Source organism: Castor canadensis, chromosome 5, assembly GCF_047511655.1.
Source record: "Castor canadensis chromosome 5, mCasCan1.hap1v2, whole genome shotgun sequence".
NCBI classification, from domain to species: Eukaryota; Metazoa; Chordata; class Mammalia; order Rodentia; family Castoridae; genus Castor; species Castor canadensis.
In genome coordinates, this window is record NC_133390.1 from 78,442,369 (window position 1) to 78,464,113 (window position 21,745).

At 39.0% G+C, this 21,745-nt stretch overlaps 1 long non-coding RNA gene across 1 annotated transcript in view; it reads left to right on the forward strand.

Moving 5' to 3' along the window:
- Positions 1–241: 241 nt before the first annotated feature.
- LOC141423074 (uncharacterized) overlaps positions 242–21,745 on the forward strand; it is a 104,062-nt gene continuing 82,558 nt past the window's right edge. The window contains exon 1 of the long non-coding RNA XR_012447729.1: positions 242–341. This is a non-coding gene — a long non-coding RNA (uncharacterized lncRNA). The remainder of the gene's footprint in view (positions 342–21,745) is intronic.

Sequence of the window (21,745 nt, forward strand, 5' to 3'; positions counted from 1 at the left end):
CCTCCAGGTTTAGATACAATAGAATTTCAGTCTTAGTTTAAGTTCTGGTGTTACTCCTCCAGGATTCAGTCCTGGTTTTGGTATTTAAGCAGAAGTTCTGTCATAGACTCACCAGGTGGTTGGGTAGTGTTTTTTTTTTTTTTTTTTCTTCTGTGTTTCAGTGGTAGCTGCTTGGTCAGCTCCTCCCTCAGTGAGGTGTGGCAGTTTAAGTTTGTATGTTGTCCTCATGTTCCAGAGAGCAGCTCTGTACCCCACCAGCTGTCCTGCATTGGAGTTGGGTTTCCAATGTGCTTGTTTATGGGGGCTTGTTTCTTTGCCTCACCCCCTTTCTCTGGAGCAAGGTCAGTGATCCATTAACCAGCCTCCTGATGTCAGTGTGTTGTGATGATTTGCTGTTTGTTTTTCAATTTTGCAGAGCCATTTGACTTTGGGAGTTGCTCACTGGCTCAGGATATGAGCTTTGTGGACCACTACCGGCCCTATTTCAGGCAGTAGCTTATCACTTGCCTGCTGTCTGCCCTCCTTTCTTTCCAGCCTTTGTTTACTGAAGTTCTTGCAGAGACTAGCTCCTTGCCCCTCCCCCCTTCTCTGGTGTGCTTTCAGCAACTCCATCCTTCTGGTTTGTGTTGGTTTTCAGTTCCTATTTACTGTTCAGGTTTTCTTTTGTGGGGGGGGTGTTCAGTCTGCCCAGGGGGCTATGCTGGTTTATCCCAGGGGTGGCTGGGGGAATACTGCATGATGCTTAGCACTCATCTGTTTGGTCTATCGAATGTCTCCCAAGCAGGTTTGTAGCTGACATCTGGCAATGGCAGGAGCCCTACTGTTTTCTCACTGTCACATCATGTGGAGAAGCTTTCTACGGGCAAAGAGTTCAGGGTGTCAAAGTTTTGATTCTCCTTGGTGCTTTATTTCTGCCAAGTGTGGCTCCAGTATCTCAGCCTGGTTTTTGATTCACAGAGCTCACGCTGTCTGCTTCTGTGCCCTAGTTGCCATTTTGGGTCCTCCTGGCCATTTGTTTATTTTCTGTGGGCACCTCTATTCAAGTCTTTTTGCCCATTTTTAAATTGGGTTATTTTCTATTTTATTGTTGACTTGTGGACATTCCTTAAATATTCTGATTGTGACAATCTTATCAGTTACATGATTGCAAGTATTTTCTCTCAATTTGTAGGTTGTCTTTTTGGTCTGTTCATAGAGTCCTTTGGTTCATTGTTCATTTTTTTTCTTAATGTTTTTAACACTCTGTTTTCTCATTGTTCCAATTGTTCTAATTTCCATTGACCTATCCTCAAGTTTATTGACTCTTCTTCTAACTCCACTTGTTTTTATTTGTTTTTTGAGACATGTTCTTGTTATGTAGCCCAGGCTATCCTCAAATTAATTATGTTGCCCAAGCTGACTTTGAACTTTTGATTCTCCTGTTTTGACTACTGAGTGCTGGAATAGACACACCATGACTCCTATCCCGTACAAGCTCCATTTCTATTAAGTCCTCTAGAAAAATTTTATATTGTTATTGTATTTTTCCATTGTGAAAGTTCCATTTGTTTCTTTTTATCTTCTATTTATTTGTTAACACATTGTAATCTTTTTCTCAAGAGAGTTTGTAATTTTTTGTTTGAAAATTGATTTAGCAGTTGTTTTTAACAACTTTGTCAGAAAACCCCAAATTTGTGCCATCTCATTCTTGTTATCTGTTGATTGTATTTTAGAATTCCAGTTGAGATTTTGGTGGTGGGAGGGTTGGAGATTTTGTATATTTAGTTATATGACTCCGGGTATTATTTTAGTCTTTTGGAGAATGTTGATATTTTCATCTTACCAGATACTTGACTTTGTATCAAACAACATTTTCCTGTGTGCTTTCTTTTAGGTGCAATGTCTGTTCTGTTCTCAAAGACTTTGCACATGAGTGCTGTTCAGATATGTCCCATGTGTGCACCTCCCAGAGGACTATACTGGTGGATTAGCTCCATTCTCAGTCTTTGTATGCTGGTTACAAGTCAGCAGTAAACTTGGGAATTCATAAACAACCTTTTGAGGTTGCCTCTTAAAGATATATTTGCTCTGAAATATCCTCCATATTTCCTAGTTTCTGATTGTATAGAAAGAAATTAAGATAGCAGAACTGAGACTATTATCTTTAAAAAGACCTGACTTCATGGACAGTCCCTATTGGCATTTGGGAACTTGGATTTCATGATAGTAGTTGATAACTATGCTTAAACTATTTAGGAAAACTATCTGCTTTTAGTGTGAATGTGTAGAATTTTCTTAAATGGTAGGCACAGTCTGCTTATGTGACTAGCCCTCAACAAAACTGGTTCTCTTATGAGTTTCCCTGGTAGATGATATCAGACATACATTGTCATAATTTCTTACTGAGGATTTAAGCACATCCTGTGCAACTTGAATTGGGAGGACTTTTGAAACCTACATCTGATTTCCTTTTAACTTGTCTCATACATTTTACCATAATGGACTTTTCTTTGTGTCCTTTTGCTGTAATAAATCATAGCCATTAGTACAATTATGTGCAGAATCCTATGCATCTTCCTCATGAATTATTGATCTGTGGGATGACCATAAGAACTTCAATAAACTGAGACTCACTTTTCTGTTTCTTCAGTTAGAAGCTACTCAAGTTTGCTATTTTGTCTCATTGGTGACCAAATGATGGGAATGCACACACACACACACACACACACACACACACACACACACACAGAGCGAGAGAGAGAGAGAGAGAGAGAGAGAGAGAGAGAGAGAGAGAGAGATGGCATAATTTTGTTCTGACTTTTGTGAGCCATATTTCCACTGTTTAGAGAGAAAGGTTTTCCTGCCCACTCCTGAGAACTTGAAGCTCCTTTTATTGGCTCTGTTTCTTGACTGTTTCTAAGTTGGTATGAATCAACCATTTTCTGTCTTGATCATGAACAGATTCTTCCTGTGTTTTATAATTTTTGATTTTACATTGGACATTTTATATAAGAGAACAATAGGATAGAAGTAAGTAATAATCACTCCTCAATATATGGTGCCCCCTTTTCTATTATGGACCTAATGTATGCTCTAAGTCAATCTAATCTGTAGCAGATTTTACCTGAAATTTCTTATAGCTCTGCATATATCCGCTTCACCACTGGGTTTAAATACCTTGGGAGTAACACCAGGACTTTTTCTTTACCACAATTAGGATGTGAACCCAAGTGGAACTCTGAAGTTACCTTTTTGCCTCACATGTCAGTTGTGAGTGTATCAATGCATGGCTATGTGCCCCTTCTTTTCCTTCCTCTCCATTCCTGCCTTAGACCCTCTGGACCTTGATGGATATCTCTGAACTCTGCTGACCTCCCATCCACCTTCAGAGAGCCACTTCTCTCTCTAGTAATAGGCTCAGTGTGACTCAGACATATTTCCTCATGTCTACTACCCTGATTTGGCCTTTGAACAATAGTTGCAGTGTACACAGCTAGCACCCAGTGTGCCTCCAAAGAAGTTCCTTTAGCTCCCTCTCCTGACCTGTACCTCAGCAAGATGCCTGCCTATGCTAAAGAAACTGTACCTTTCAGAAAATCTCCCTGAGATCTTAGTTCTGCACTTATGCAGTCAGTAAAGGCCTGTGATATGAAAAAGAGTAGCAGATATGTGCAGACCAGCATTGTAGGTGCGAATTATTCTGTTTCTTTTTTTTTCTTTTATTTATGTGTTTTATTTTTGCAGTTCTGGGGCTTGAACACAGGGCTTCCCACTTGTTAGGCAGGAGCTTTACCACTTGACCCATGCCCCTGCCATTTTTGCTTCAATTATCTTTTCAGATAGGGTCTTGCATTTTTGCCTAAGGTTAGTCTCAGACAGTGAGGCGAACCCAAAATGTAACCTTAAACACTACTAATATGATAATGAAAAGTTCATGCTAAATTGCTACAAATTGAGAGAAAATACTTGCAATCATGCAACTGATAAGTGTCATAATCAGAGTATTTAAGGAATGTCCACAAGTCAAAATAAAATAGAAAATAACCCAATTTAAAAATGGGCAAAAAGACTTGAATAGAGGTGTCCACAGAAAATAAACAAATGACCAGGAGGACCCAAAATGGCAACTTGGGCACAGAAGCAGACAGCATGAGCTCCATGGATCAAAAACCTTGCTGAGATGCTGGAGCCACACTTGGCAGAAATAAAGCACCAAGGAGAATCAAAACTTTGACACCCTGAACTCCATTTTCTTTTCCCTCTCAAGTTTGATTTTTTAAAATTTATTCAGTTGCAAAAGAAAGAAGTTGAAAGCAGTCAAGCATCGTGAACAAGTGCTGTGCAAAGAGGAAAGCAGAATCTCCTGATTGTAGTATTAAACAAACATTTGATATTTGACAAAAAGCTTAGAAATACAATATTTCAAATAATTTGATGAATGTTATTTTCAATGACACTACATAATCTTTAATTTTTCATATTAATGAATATGAATGATATATAAATAATAACAGTGGGCATAAATATTTCTGAAAATGAAATACTGAAACTAATATTTTGGTTGACTAGAAACACACAGAGCTTTTTAGCTACAATTAATACATTAACTTCAAGTTTCATTTTATAACCTGGTTGATAGTCACTAGAGGCTGATAGGAGCAGACAAATTTGTAAATGCAAATGAATGCCTTGGAAATAGTCAACATGGTCATATTTCAGAGATTCCATTTACTTTGGGAATCATATCTTTTATATCAGTCAAAGTTTTCAATGGGATACATAAAAACTGCAACAGAGTTACCATGTCCTTCATCCACTCTTGAAATACTGATGAATCTTTTTCAGTATCTCTCTAGAGTCTGGTATTGAATAAGTTGCCAAATACCATTGAGCTGGTGGGAGTAGTGAAAGGGACATTTATCATTTATTCTTCATTTTTTTACTATTTAAAAACTGCACTGTTAGTGCTTCTTTAAGTAACTTTATGAGCTCCATCCAGATCGCCATTTCTTCCAGCTTTTCTTAACATAGTCCATTTATGCTACTTCATTAACCTTTCAACAATAAGGATCGGATTTTATGTCAGCTTTGATCAAAACCTCTCAGTGGTTTCTATTTTATTTAGATAATATATTCCAAGTGCTTTCATCTAACATTCAAGTTTCTACATGATGTGTCCTTAAGCTATCTTTTTTAAACTTCTTTTTTTATTACTCCTTTTATAATCTATACATTCAACTCTCCTAAATTTTTAAGATTTCAATAGTACACACTATTGTGTATTGAAGTCTTCTATCATAATGCTTTTAACTTTCCCACCTTTCAAAAACAATGAAATGCTAGCCTCTTTTTTGCAAAAGATTTTAGATATTTTTAATTCTCTGTCTCTGTCTGTCTCTCTCTGTTTCATACACACACATAAAATCTATTGCCTATAAGGAACTTAAGGAGATTGTATTACCTCTGACAAACATTAGTTGGCATTAGAGTGCAAAAACTGTGTGCTACTATCTTAATTTTTTTGTGGGAAGAATCAACTTTTATCACCTTTTTTTCTAAGTTGTCTTCTTCAAGATAAGGTATTACTTTCTGCCTAAAGGAGCAACAATCATAATTCAATTAAATACATCAGATACAGATGAAGAATTCGATATGAAGTAAAAAATACACACAATGGACTCCCTTTTATATTTTTATTTCCTTTTTTCTTTACCTAGATATTTGTATATAGCCCAAATATTTACTTTTTGTAATTTTTTAGTTTCTATTGGAAAACAAAATGCTTGAAGTTTGGTACTTTATGAAATAAAATATGAGTTATTTACTTTATGGTCAAAGAAACCAGCCATAAGAACAACATTAATGCCTTCTAAAGACAACACCCATCCCTAATGACCTCTCAAAGTTTCTATCACCCCTTAATAGTACCCAATTGGGGCCAAGCATTCTACATATGAACTTTTTGGGAATAAGTCATATTCACCCATAGCCATACCATTTTTATATTGCACAAGGAAACAATTTCTAAGAACAATTTCAATGAGTACATATACCGAAATTATTCTGATTTCAATGAAACCCAAACTTTCTTTTGAACAGTTTTTAAAAATGAATCATTGTTAAGAACTAGGTTCAATAAGACCTCCTTTAATTAGTAGTCTTCAGGCTATAGTATGCTGTAAGGTCAAACTTTTCAGAAACTCAAATTTAGCCTCTAAAACCTTTGGAAAATGGCTAATTTCACTATTTCAATGGCATAGGACATTGATCTGTTGCCATGCTATTTAAAGATAACCATTCTGAATATCTATTGCATTATTATAAAGCAATATAGTCTATCCAGAGTGACTTCAACTATCTCTAATGATGGGTGTTTAGCTGGCATTCTTTAATAATAATTTTGCTTCTTTCTAGGTATATTTCTTTTGCCATTTTCTCATTGCTATCTTTTGTGAGCTGATAAATAGTCAAAAAAGTTGATGATTATATATTATGTACAAAGGGAAATACATTTATATGGGAGCTAATGCTTTAAAAATGTAATATACATTATTTTGTTTAATAACCAGAGCACATATGAATGATAGATATAATGGTCTATACTTTACTAATAGATAAATTGGAGCACGGAGAAGTAGTTCACATTTTATAAGTCCCTTTAGCAAATAAGTTGTAACAAGCAGAACTTGTATCCAAACCTTTTTACTTTCTATGTACAATATATTTTGCATTACAACACAATTGCTAGTAATTTTCTTGTCCTTGATGGCTTTTTAAAAAATTGTGTTCAGAGATGTTAGGATGGGTAAAGTCTTCTGACTTTTTAGATGTGTGGTTTCTGTGCCTTATTATTTAGCAAAAGTTAATATTTGCTGTAACTCTAGCACTTAGGAGGCAGAGGTAGGAGAGTTCTAAATTGCAAGCTACCTTGAACTATGAGCAAGAATGTGTAAAAGAAGCAAACAAATAACAATGAAAAATTACAGTTTAACTATTCATTGTGAAGCATACTACTGAATACCTTTACTATCAGACATAATCAATTTCCAGAAGATATGAAGAAGAGCTACTAATGTAGAATTACAGTTATTTGTTTCATGTTCATGAAGACACAAGAAATTCTTATTGGTAAATAATTATTGAATTCCTGGTAGCAGAGGTTCCTATCTGAGCATGAACTGAATCAACACATATTCAGAGTTTATGTTTGAATGAAGAAACACTGAGAAGGTAGAAGGCTCTCACCTTCCCAACTCCCATCTGCCCTTGTGGCAGAACAAAAGAAGGGAGAGATGAGGATAGTGGGAAGGTTGGTGAAGGTTCTGCTTCCCAATACATAATGGGTTTAATGTCCTGGAAAGAAAATGGTTACTGGTGAATTTGAAGAATCTTCCTTTTCAAAATGTTTCATGTTTCTGAGCATAAGGAGTATTATTTCCTACTCCAGATGACAAAATATGATTTCCATATTTCAATGAAGGCATTCTACTTTTATATGGGAGTCAAAATGACTGTGACATTGAGAATCCAGCATAGTTTTCCTAGAAGACTTGTTCTCATGTAGCTTTTTGGAGAACAGAGATTGGTATAAAGTTTGACTGAATAAAGCAAAATAATAAAAGTAGAAAGAGAATTTTAAAATTCACTATTTCATGATGTCTAGGTTTGGCTTTCATTTGAGAAGCAGAGGAATGAGTTTGATTTAAAGGAATGAAGGTCACACATGAGCACACTATCTGTAGAAAGTATGGGAAGAAGTTGTGAAGACAGGAAGGAGGAGGCGCATATGTGAAAATAACTAGGATTTGGATTTGTTGGTGAATATGGGACTGCATTAATATCCATAGGTTGGAAGGTTCTGGCAGCATTGTTTAACATCATAAATGACTTACACAGGTAAGTCAACCAGATATTGTGGAATTTTTTTACTATGTGAAAGTAATATAGTAAATACTAATGGTTTAAAAAATCTAAGACCAAGTGTCTTAGATTCCTTATTTGAGAAAAACTCCAGGCCTGGTGGATTGGCTGATATGCTGCTCTATTATTAAGTGTCTATTATTTTCTTCTCTGCTAGAAGATTAATCTTTAGGCTGGACCAAACAGAACAAATGCTCTGAAAGATGAATTTTGCCTGCAATATGTAATATAATAATAGCTAGCTAGCTTAATGAATTTAGATTACCAGTTGTATAAATTATCAGATAACTTATCAGAGATGCACAGAAAATGAGGTGGATGCCCAAATACCAGATATATCTGAATGGTTTATATTTAAATACACAAGGAAGAGCCATCTTTTAGGAATGATAGAGGATTTATGCAGAGAAGGACCTTAAATATCATTTTTGCTCTTATCTTAGAGATAGGGAAACCAAAGGAAGGGGCATCAGTTTGGGTAAAGTGAGTCCTAAACAGAAGTATCAAGGTTTTGTTTTTCTTTTCTTTGCCACATTCTTATTTTTAGGAGATAATCTCAAACATTGCTATTAAGTGAAGTACATGAACTCCTATAACCAAAGCTAATCATATTGATTGTAGAATGGAGCAGCTCATCATTATGAAGAGAATCCATTTGGTAGATTCTCATTTCACTCATGTTCTAATTTTGACTTCAATGGCAAATAATTTATCAACCACTGCACCAAGTTATCTAGTATGGGCAACAAACACTTCATTCTATTAAACAGAAGGACCTGCCAGACACTGGACACTGGTGGTTCATGCCTATAATCCTAGCTGCTTGGGAGACTGAGATTGGGAGGATCCTAGTTCGAAGCTAACCCAGGCAAAAAGTTCACAAGACCCATATCAACAAACATCTGGGCAAGGAGTCTCGCACTTGTCACCCTAAGCTACGTGGGAGGCTAAGATGAAGAGGCCAGCCTGGGCAAAAAAAGCTCATAAGATCCTATCTCAAAGGATCACCACTGGGTCTGGTGGCACATGCACGTCATCCCAGCTAAGGGAAACCTAAATAGGAAGACTTCAATCTAGACCAGCCTGGGCAAAAAGTGAAGTCCTATCTCCAGAATACCCAGAGCAAAGAGAGCTGGGGGGTGAGGGGGTGACATGACTCAAGCTGTAGAGCACCTGCCTAGCAAATGTTAAGCCTAGAGTTCCAGAAATCTCAGTACCACCAAAAAAAAAAAAAAAAAAGGAAAAAAAATCAGATTTATTTTTGAACTTTGTAATACAAAGTAAGAAATAGCGTACTAAGATTGGAAATTTCTTTTGGAGGTTAAATCCTACAAAAGGAGAAAATAGAAGGGAAAACAGTTTGCTAAAGATCTATTAACTAGCAAAAAGCATTTCACACTAGGAGCAAAAAAAGAGGTGGTTAGTACAGTATTTTCCTTTTCTCAAAAAGTGATACATTTTTCTGCTGCATTAATAATACTGTTGCAGAATCTGTATTTCTCCAGGAATGTTTTATGCAAAATAAATCATTCAATATAAATGCCTGTTAATAGACTATAGATCATAAAGCTGATCTGGGTACATCAACAAAGGAATTATAAAATTGTATAGTAAAACCTTCTGATTGGACCAGCTACCAAAGAAAATAGTTTAGGGCTTTAAAAATGGAAAGTGAATTTATAGTTTGAAGTGTTGAAAAAGATAAGCTTGTACCTGAATATTTTGTGCTGAATTAACTGGTAACATGTTTCTATTATGGGTAAAATCTGGAATAAATGTATTTTGTAAGAGGCTGTTTTATCTGTACAAAAATTTCAATTATTTTAGAGGCCTGATTTCTGATTTGTCAATTTTATTTGAAATATTCTGAAGTTTATTTTTCTACAGTTTAATCTACAATTTAAATTTTATTCACCAAGTGTGTATTGTACTTTCATTATGTGCCATACACAGCTGTAGGAGCCATTGGGAAACCAAGCATGGTGACCGACTGTCCCTGAAAGATTCAGTATCTATGGGGAAATACATACTAACTGTAAAGCAAGACTGACATAACAACTGACCTGTTGAAATAGATGCACAAATGTTGTCTATTTTGACACAAGTAAAGGACAAAGAAAGGTTAATCTCAGCTCAGGTGTTTTGGAAGGGCTTTAATAGAGATAGGGTTTGGAAAGTTGACACTGAAGCAAGAAGTGAGCAGCATATTCCAGGAAGAATTGTGTGTAGAAACAGGAAGCTCAAATTAAGCTTGGAGAGAGGGAAGTAATTACTTGAGGCTGAGAACAGGGTGAATGGACAGATAGAATAAGGAAGGCGCTGTGTGTGCTTCATTTGCTGTAACTTTTCAGCCAACCACATCATAGCATGGCTGATGTAGATTACACACACACACACACACACACACACACACACACACACACACACACGAAAGCTCTAGAAACAGCAGATGGATCTGGCACCTGTAAAGAAGTGACAGAAGTACTGAGTGATCTTGCCCTTTGGTCTTATAGTTAATGAGTTACAGACCATCTCCATCCTCCTACTTTCTAGTTCTTTGCCTTCCCCAAACAATATTTATCTAAACTCAGTCTATCTTGGTTTCTGATTACGTCAAATTTATATCCATACCTTAGCATATCTGTAGTCCTTTGTTTGATGTCTTATTGTCCCTGGGGTACACAGACACGTCAGAGAGCTCTTGCTCTCAAACACTCTTAAGATTAAGAGGCTGGAGCACTGGAGTTACAGGCAGGGAAGAAACTTTATTGATAGAGAAAGGCTGAGCAGAGTGGTGCACAGTGGGGTCCAGAAGCTGGGTGCCCCCCTGAGTGCTGAAGTGAGTGAGGATTATATATATATATATATATATATGGCTTTCGCCTTAACCTAAAGAACAGTTCATAGTGGAACCCTATAGGTCCATGTGCAGGGCCTCCTGAACCTCCTGGTCATCTGGCTGAGCTGGTTCCTCCACTTCTCCCAGGTCGAGGGTGCTCCTGCATTCCTAAAATGTCATGGGGCTGACTTTTGTTATGGGACTGTTACATTGTGTTCATGCTGCTCACAAGTTGCCTTTCACTGAAGGGTAATATTCTTAATCCATTTTGGCTTAGGCAGCTACTTCTTACCCTGATTCCTGACAAATGACTCTATGAAGGATCTTTTGAAAGTACATAGGTAGAAGTCTTTTAGACCATCCAAAGCTTTTTTTTTTTTTTTTTTGTGGTACTGGGGCTTGAACTCAGGACCTTCACCTTGAACCACTCCACCAGCCCTATTTTTGTGAAGGGTTTTTCGAGATAGGGTCTTGTGGAACTATTTGCGTGGACTGGCTTTGAACCTTGATCTTCCTGATCTCTGCCTCTTGATTAGCTAAGATTATAGGCACAAGCCACCAGTGCCTGGCATCCAAAGCTTTGAAGACATTCAGTATCACTTGTCTCTATAACATATATTTGTGCCAGTTAGTGAGAAATTCAGTAAAAAGTTGTATCTGAGTGAGACCCTTAAGATCAATCCTCACAGAACATGTTAGTATAATGAAATTTATTCAAATAAATCATGGAACATGTCTACATTGTGAACACATGTGAGACCCAAGAGAATAAAGGATTTTACATGTCTCTGTTGCTAGGACCTATACATTGGTTAAATAAGTGAGTGAAAAAGGGAGTCTGAGAATTCTTTTTTTTTTTGGTTCCATACTACATCTTAGAAATATTTTCTCCTCACAAATAGTACATTAAACTGCCAACTAGCATTGCAAAAGCTTCTAGTTTGTAATATCTAATGATAGGTCTATCACAGGCAATAGCACAAATGCTGTTCTGTAATTGCTTACATGTTTAACATACTGTTACATTTCAATTAAACATTTCAGTGAAGGGTGGTGTCCCTTGCCACTGAAGAATTAATCACTTCTATTAAATAAGAATTACAGAAGGCCATTGTTTTGGACTAAACTTTTATTCCAGACTCCAACAGATCAGGCTAAAAATCAAAACACTCTGTTGGAGCCTGGAGTGATAGATGAAAATAAACTGGTTATCTAACCTTCTGAGAAATCAGGATTGAAGATTTAACAGCCAAATTTCCCAAAGAGGCCAGTTTAAATTAGCACTATAAGAAAGTTCTCTCTGCCTCAATCCTCTCTCAACAAGGTATCCTGAAATAAACTGATGCTAAGCAATTTGGTGTTTTTCTTTTGCTGTGTCCTCTGTCTCTACCTTACAAGGAAAGCATCTTAAATGAGTAGTCCACATTTTGTTTCTGGTTTAAAAACAGCTCTATTCTAGCCAGGCACCAGTGGCTAACACCTTGTAATCCTACCTACTCAGGAGACAGTGATCAGGAAGATCGTAGTTCAAAGCCAGCCAAAGCCCTTGAAACCTTATCTTGCTATCTTGAAAATACCCAAGACAAAAAAGGACTGGTGAAATGGCTCTGATTTTAAACCACTCTGTTCTGCTTGGCTCCCTGAATGCTTACTCTGTTTTATGAAATCAAGTGTTGCCTGAGCAACATAATTAAAAATTATGTCAATTGAAATCTTCAAACTATTGTAATTTTGTCCTTTAATATTTCTTATCAGAAAGAAGCAGGGTAGTATTTTACTTACATGCTTAGGAAGAAAAGCAGAGAAGAAGACGTCTTTGCTAGCAAAGAATAGAAACTGATTTATATGACTGTATAGGACAAGAAGTAAGTTATTTTGATACATTTAAAATTTTTATTTTCCTGAAAGCAGTTGTATATTCCTTCAGAAATGACTCACAAACAAAGCTATATACTTAAGTTTTGTGTAATGTATTAACTTTTTTTTTTGGTCTGATATGTGGACCCTTTGCATGGGAAAGGGTCAAATCATAAGATTTAGAAATGCAAGATATGGAGAATCAAGTGTGACAAACTATGTAATTTCAAGATTACTAGTACACAATTGAAAGGACCTCAGAATACAGGTGTGTGAATATGACTTAAGAATGAGTAAAGTAAAGTAGTTGTGAGGCAGGATAGATAGATGAGGAGACAGGGAAATTATATTTTAATCAATATTTAAAGGGCCAGACTCTGACATTGGACAAGGAGAGCCAGAGCAGGTGGCCCCTCCCGTCTGTTAGATTTTAAGTTACAGAAACAGGAAGACAAACAGGAGCCACCTGCTTCTGCTTTCCTCTTTGAGATGTTAATTTGCTGCAAGGGTGGAGAATAATCATGTCTGGGAAAGGGAAGTTCTAAAGCATCCTATTGTCTTTGATTGAGGGTGTGATTTGGGAGGATGACCCCCTCCCTGTCAGCCATTTCAGCTGCCTAGACCCAGCTCTCCACTATAAAACTAAAAGTTGAAGACCACCATTTTGAGTCTTTGTTCCCATTTCCTGTGTGGGGAAACAGAAATATTTCTCTCTCTTTTTCTTCCCCCTTCCTTGACTATACTTTATCTTGCTATACCAAAATAAATACTTGCTAAAACTTTCACCTGTGAGACACATTGAAATGCTTTTTTTCATTGTTGGGTATGGAGACTTAAGGCAGATGAGTGAGTGTCCCCCGTGGACAGCACTATCATTCCTACAGCCTTCAAGTTGTGATAGAGTAATAACATCGCTATTTTGTGAATTTCGGCCAAAATGGCAACCACACATCTTAACAGAATTCCCACGCTCTCAGACAGCCCCACCCCTACCAGAGACTAGTGCATGCGCTAACTTCCTTAACCTCCCCCTTCTGTAAAAGCCACGCCTGGCCCAGCATCTGTGCTGCGCCATCTTTCCCTGCCCAGCCTGGCGGTTTGAGCCTGCCATTAAACTTTGCTCTTGGACGAGAGACTTTTCTCATGAGCTTTCATTGTGAGCCGCATTTTTCCTAATATTTTGGTGCCATGACTTGGATCAGGGTGCACTTCTGGTGCTGACCTTGTTCTCCCAGCTGCCTCCCATCCTGCCCTCTCTCTCTCTCTCTCTCTCTCTCTGTCTCTCCAAACTCCCATTCTCTTCCTCCAGGATCTGAGCTGCTTTGCCAGAACCCCCAATCCTAGAAAACACCACTCCCTCATGGCTCACAGGGAATTTCCTCCTCCCCAGCATGCCTCCAATTGCCATCCACCACCAGTCAATCCTCCCTCAAGGTCCTCTCTCAGTGAGTCCTCCTCACATGCAGAGCCATGATCTCTTTCTCATTTCCTCGAAATCCTAGCCCTAGTCTCAGCTCACTCCTGTCCCTGGGACCTGGGTTCCCTAGGACTGTGGACCCCCGTGATGAAGATGTTCTTCCGGTGTCCCACATCTACTCTCTCCTGAGGAACTGATATTTTGGGGATGCCCACCATATCTCTCCTCAGATCAGGCCTCACCATGGGAGTTGGACCATCCAAAATTCCTTCAGACTCCCCATTGGGATGTCTCCTGGCCAACCTTGGGCCCCTCTGCTTAATGCCTGATCTTAAGCCACAAAAGCTCATTTTTCTCTGTATTCAGGCAGGGCCCCAATACCTATTAGACAATGCCTCCAAATGGCCACTTAATGGCACTTTCAATCCTAATATTTTAAGGGATTTATACAACTCCTGTGAGCATGCTGGTAAATGGAAGGAAATACCCTACACCCAATCCTTTTCCTCTCTCCACACCAAACCCTCCCTCTTTACTTCCTGTTCCCCTGTGCAGGTTCTATTAGTCTCTAAACCAGCTTCTAAACCAAATCATCTCCTGAACCTCCTCCTTCCCTATGTAAGCAGACTTCTTTGCACTGCTCATGCTGCCTGTCTCTTCCTATTTTCCTGAGGGACTTTCTTGTTATGGTGCCACTCCAGCCATTCCTTGCCAACTCTGGCCTCAGGTGATTCCAGCTCTGGGAGAGCTCATGCTCCCTCCCTGTGGGCTGAGACCAAGCCCAGGGTTTATGGCATCTGACGACTGCTTCTCTTCCCCTCTCCCCCGTCTAATGTCTAATGTCCTGTTTTCCTGAGACAGTGACAAGAGAGTTGAGGTTTCATGTTGCTGAAAGTGTTCCAGCACCAGTCAATGGGCGTGACCTAGAGGCACAGGTGATGGCTAATCCCTCAGGCGTGTGTCATGCCTCCAGGCTCTGCCTTCCCCTCCCTTACCTAAGAAGTCAAGACACCTTTTCTGCTTCCTCTATGGTCTCACCACGTGTCCTTTGTCTCTGTCTGCCTTCCCCTCCCTGGGCTTACTGGGACCCTGCCTTCCATGAAAAACTTGTAGCATGGTACCTTATGACTTAAGTTATTCCAAGTAGTTTTCCAGGCCTTTCAGTCTAAAGTAACTTTAAATCAGCTGTTAGGCAAAAGCGCTTACAAAAAACTGCAGTTGCCATGCTAACACCCTAACTCTTCCCCCACAAGGGGTGGAAGGAAAGCAAATAGACACACTTGTGCACAGCAGGAACACCTGCCATAGCTAAGAGAATCCATAGGACACCCAACACGCATCCTAGGCCACCAGCCACACATGGCAGTGGCTGCAGCCTGCCGCCACTTCCCCTAGAATAAATGCATTCAGGCACAAGTACACGGAAGAGGGGAGTACCAACAAGCCACAGGATCAAGCCTAGGCAGTTTAGGCTCACTTATCTGGGTGTGTGTGAAGGGAGTCCTTGCCTTGAGCATGCCTTGCTCCTAGCCCTACTTCATACCTTGGGGTACTGGACCCACCCCTTGTAAGCCAATTGTTAGCTCAAGGTTTTAGTTCAAGAAATAGAAAAATAGACATTACTGTAGTCTCTAAACTTCTCATTTAAAATTTTCTATTATTTTGGCCTCAACATAAATGTTTCCCTCCAAATATTAACACTAGTTGTCCTGTATGGTACTGTTATTGGCCCGGGATGCCCTTTGAATGCCCATCTCTAACTTTACAGATGATTTATTCCTTTGTTAAAAAGGTAGCCTTTATTAAAGAGGCTGCCTGCTGTTAGCAGGCAGATGGGACCTGCACCTTCCAGTCTTCTGGCTTGTAGATGTTGGAAGCTTTGTACTGAGGCCTGGCCTTAGTATGCCTTGGGTGATCAAGAGAAGTGGCCTTTATAGGGTTCCTTAAATTACAAAACCATACTCCAATTAGACCTTTTCTATAAAAGGGAAAAAGTGAACTGAGGTCCCAAGAGGGCGGGTTTATGTTCCCTTCCAGTTATCAGATTTAAGGGAAATTAAAACACATATGGACAGCAATACTGATGCCCAGACAAATACATTCAAGCCTTTATCTTTGTGATTCAAACCTTTCAATTGACATGAAAGGATATTATGCTTCTATTAGACCAGACTCTTTCCTCACTAGAAATACAATGGGCTCTGGCCCAGGCCACTCAGGTTGGAAATGATTACCATTTACAATGAACCCCAATACTAGTGGCACCTGGAAATGAGGGAATAAATGTGACTACCTACAGGGGCACAGGCAGTCCCCTTGACAGATCCACACCAAAAGGGGCTGGTGATGTGGCTCAAGCAGTAGAGTGCCACTTTGCAGGCATAAAGTCCTAAGTTCAAGCCCCAGTACAGCGAAGGGAAAAAAATATGTATATATAGTTGGGGATAAGGATGTAGCTCAGTGGGAGAGTGTCTGCCCAGCATGTGTAAGGGCCTGGGTTCAATTCCCCAGCATTACTAAATAAAAAAGAAATGGTAAGGAAGATAAGTGGCATTAATGTCACTTCAGCCATCTCATAGTGGAAGAATGTAGTTTAACCTAGACTAGATCCCTCATTTTTCAAGTGAGGAAACAGGCCCAGAACGGTTCAGAGACCTGCTCTCCAGAGTATCAGGTGTCAATGTAAAATAACAACTTTGCTTTACAGCAACACCCTGAAGAAAATCCCCTTACCTTTCTGCAGCATCTTAAGGATTCTATCAGAAAGCATACCATGGTGGACCCAGAGTCACAGGTGAAAGAGGTTCTCTGCAAAGATAAATTTCTAACACAGTCAGCCCCAGGTATTCATAAAAAACTCAAAGTCTGTGGCTGAAGGAGAAAAGTCATTGAACCAAGTAATACAGCTAACCATGTCTGTATGTATAGCTATGTCTGTATGTCTGGAGAGAAAAAGATAAGAGACACCATGGCCTCATTGCTGCTCTCAGAGAGGGCCCCACCCGACTGGGACCTGTATCCTGAACTTGCTACCATTGTGGACAGGAGGGGCACTTCTGCAGAGAATGCTTAAAGGGGACAGCCTGGGAGTTAGCCCTGCCCCCAACTGGGACCCTGACCTCTCTGCAAAGGTAACCACTGGAGGTCTAAGCACCCTTGTCTCCAGATGGAAGGCAAGGTGCCACCTCCTATGGATTGATATGGGTTCTGGCCCCCTGTGCTCCACTTCTTGGCATCAATGTTGAGGAGCCTCATAGTAGCCATTATGGCAGAAAAACAAAAGATCATTTTCTGGCTAGGCAGTGGAGCTCATTTCTCTGTTTTACCTTTCTCTGCAGGTCCCCAGTCCAATGAAAAAAGTTATCATTTGGGGCAAATCTGGCCAGTCCCTAGAGTGCTAGTTTACCTGGCCTCTGGTCTGCTCTTTCGGAGACCTCCTCTTCTGTCATTCATTTCTCATTGTCCCTGAAATTCCAGTGCCTCTGCTGGGATGGGATTTACTATCTCAATTAAAATCTCAAATTTTCCTCCCCAGGCAACTATTTCTGCTGCCCCCTCCTTCAAGCATAAATAGGCCCCACAGTGTGGACTGATGGGGTGAGTGTAGGGTGAGCAAGGGTGGCCCTCCTTATTCAAATAAAACTTAAAAATCCCTCAGTTTCCACACCCAAAACAATATCTCCTCAAGCCTGAGGGACAATGAGGCCTTATGCCTATCATAAATTCCTTAAAACAACAAGGGCTACTAATTAGTTGCTTTAGCCCCTATAATAAATTTAAAATTCTTATAAAAGTTAATTTTAAAATACAAGTTACAAAGTAAACAACTGGACAGGATATAGATAGGTAGTGAACATATTTTTTGCAAAGTTAAAGGAAAAAGAAATGTTTTTTGGATGAGAAAGGATTTTGTAGAGAGGAGTTTGTCCTAAAGATTGTTTCAAATAGGAGGGATAAGGACAAACCATCAAAGGGTTTAGTATGTTATATAAAGGTCTGAGTAAGTTTTAAAAATGTATAATAAAAAGCTTTGGTGTGTAATAAGGTTAAAGTTGATTATAATCTAAGAGTTACCTAAAATATTTTTAGGGTCATGTCAAACTAAAATCAAATTCTGTATGTCTATAAAATAACAAAGTTATCTTAATATTGTTTTGCTTTGAGCAACATCTACAAAAAACTGTTTCAGAGAAAGATTTTATTAAAGAAATTACTTGTGTCTTCTGCTGATCTTGTCAAGCTTTAAGTACTAGTAAATCTGAATTCATGTACATATTTGCTTATGTGTCTTAAATGACCACCTTGTAACAGAGTTGTGTCTATACTTTATCTAAATATGGTTCAAATATTTACAAAGCTAAAAATGTAAAGTTATATTAAAAATGAGCTAGAGCTCTCTTTTATCCAAGAGTGTTGAACTTAACCTAAATCCTGACAGCCCCTGCCTCCCACAGGTCACCTACCTAGGTGTGGCCTTAAAGGGACAAACTCACTCCCTGAGTCATGAGTGCATCAACCCAATCTTCCATTTCCCTCTTCACTACACCATAAGGCAGTTTAGAGCTTTCTTGGGAGTTACAGGATTTTGCAGAATCTGTATCCCTAGATATGCAGTCCTTTAGCAGACACCTTTTATGCTCCTTCTAATAAACTTGCCTCCAACAGACCCTGCTCCTCTGGCTAACTATCTACTTTATCTTAACCTTCTCAGGGAACTTCTCAGAAAGCATGCAGACCAGATCCTGCCCCACCCTATAACAATTTCTATTAAACTAAGGGATCTTGTTCTCCTAAAGGATCTTCTACCCTCTCCATTGAGACTTCAGTGGACCAGCCCTCATCTGGTCATTCTCACAACACCCACTGATGTCATGCTCAATGGGATCCCCCAGTGGTGACATCTCTTAAGGAATGGACACTTGGAATCCTCTAAGGAACAACATTTCATAGTGGTTCTCCTGGCCAATGCCCATCCTAATGCCTATGTTTCTTGCTCTCCTATTAAGCTTCCTCCCTTGTATCATACTGCATGTCTGCTCTTGCTAATCAAAAGTTTAACCACTTTTACTCCAGGGATATCAACCTCTCCAAAACTGTCCAGAAGACTGCTATGAGGGCCTCTACCAGGATGCCACAGGAGTCTGAGGATCTTGCCCCATAGAGCACCCCCTGCCAGCAGGAATCAGCTACGAGGCTGATGCTTTGCCCCAGTTCCCAATCCTAGGCCCCTACCTGCATCATTATTAAAGAAAAAATGGGGAATGATGGAGTAATAATGTTGCCATTTTGTGAATCATGGCCAAAATGGCAGCCCCGCACCTTAACAGAAAGTCCCACACTCTAAGACAGCCCTACCCCAACCAGAGACTACCACACATGCACTAACTTCTTTAACCTCCCCCTTCCATAAAAGTCATGCCTGGCCCAGAGTCTGCGCTGTGCCATCTTTTCCTGGCCAGCCTGGCTGTTTGAGCCTGCTATTAAACTTTGCTCTTGGACATGAGATTTTTCTCATGAGCTTTCTTTGTAAGCACCGTTTTTCCTAACAAGTAGTAAACCTGCATTCTTACATCCTGAGAGGGAGTTGTAAATCTGTTTTTCTGCATCCTGAAGAGGAGATACAGGGTTTGATAGTTCTGCCACAGGGTTGATGAGCAAAATGCTCTCAAGATTGTTTACCTTCCCCCAATAAGGAGCAAAACAAACCAGTTCACCTAAGAGAGCCCACGAATCTATGGCCAATGAAAAGAACCCACCTAACCCAGAGTTAAAGCATCCATAAAAACACCAGCCTTTACCTAAGCAGGGAGCTACTGGTTTCCAGACTCTGCTGCACTGTTCCAGCTGTAGCCTTTCCTTTCTCTCTAATAAATCCTACTTCATATACTGGCTTTGGCTCATCAGTCAGCTGCCTCATGAGCCAGTTCTCTGGACTGTGAAGGCAATGGCTCTCAACACTGGCCCACAACACTTCAAACTGGCAAATAAATTTAAAATTCTTATAAAAGTTATTTTAAAATACAAATTACAAAGTCAACAAGTAGAAAGGATATAGAAAGGTATTGAGCATGTTTTGGGGGGGAAAGTTGAAGGGAGAGTATGCTTTTGGATAAGAAAGGATTTTGTAAGAAATGGTTTGTCCTAAAGGCTTATTTCAAAAATAAAAAGGATAAGGACAAACCAACAAAAGGTTCAGAATGTCCTCTGAAGTCTTAAATGTGTATGATGGATGGAGTTTTAAAAAGTTTATGTGTGAAATCAAGTTGACTATAGTTTAAGAGTTATCTAAAGGATTTCCTAAAGTCAAAATATAATAAATTGCTATAAAATTAACACCTAATTCTCAGTCTTAAATATTCTGCTCTTAGTAACTGCTAAAAACTGCCTTATTTTGCTAACTTTATTGTTCTTTTGATTATTCAGAAAACTGAATTCTAACTAAATCTGCTATTTTAAGTGTCTGTCTTTTCAGTGACTTACATACATTTAACATGCTAAAAATGTGTGGGCTGTCTGTTTAAATTTCATTTAAATGCTATTCAAAAGTCTATAGTGTTAAAGTTATGTAAGTTTAATAAAAAGTGACCAACACTCACTGGTTTTGTTTTGTATTTTCCTTGTAAAACTTTTAATTTTTTTTTGTTGATATTTTGAGAAGTATAACATAAATAGCAAGTTAAAAAAAATGTCCCATTACATACAGAGCAAAAAAAATTATGCTTAGCTAAAAATGTGTACCTTATAAGCCTAGCCTAAGGGTCACTTCTTTTAAGCCTCTCAGTTTGCTTAAATTGGCCACAAAAAAAAGGGTTTTATTGGTACTGACTCTCAACCTATCTGATGCTTGTCCCCCAGTGTGAGATTGATGCACAGATGACACGTGCAGGAGTTTCAGGTGCTCAGGATTCTTGAGCCCACACTTAGAATGAAAGCACAGGCAGACTCCAGCAACAGAGGTCAGAAAGATTTATTTGTAGAGAACAAAAGAAAGATTGCATAGTGAGGAATGCAAGGGGACCCAGAAACTGGTGGTCCTGTGGGTCAGGTTGGGGATTGGGTTTTTATAGCCTTTTTGCATTACCTGAGGGCAGAGATGTCTCTCAGACACAGACAGAAGTTTTCTGGGAAGTAGAGGTGTCTCCTTGACCACTTATCACCTTTTGGGACCTCCTGCAATCTGTTCTTCGGGATCACAGATCACATCAGACTACCTGGAGTACCCTAGCAATGAGGGACAATTAAAGCCAGGACAGAGTGATTGGTCAACAGATATCTTCAGGAGGATACTGTTAAGAAACAAGGGGAAAGTTGTCAGAATAAAGATGTGCTGGGCATGGTGGTACATGCCTGTAATCCCAGTGATTGAGAGGCTAAAACAAAAGGATAATAAGTTAAGGCTACACTAGGCTACATAATGAGTTCCTAAACTCATAGGAACTAAACTATAGGACACCCTATATTTAAACTAACAGAAAAATGGGGTCATTCCTGCCAGTCCTTACAAAGTACAGTCGGGTTAAAAAGAATGGGTCCTTATGTGTGGGTACTTTTGATAGATTATTTAATTAGAGATTTTATTCTTAAAAATTAAATTTATTTCATAATGGTATGCCAATTATTATTATTATTTTGGTTTTGTTTTTTGCAAGGGTAACATTAACTTTAATGCTGGATACTACTGAAATGTTCTTTATACCTCAATGTAGTATGTCAGATTCTAAACTTCTTTGAGG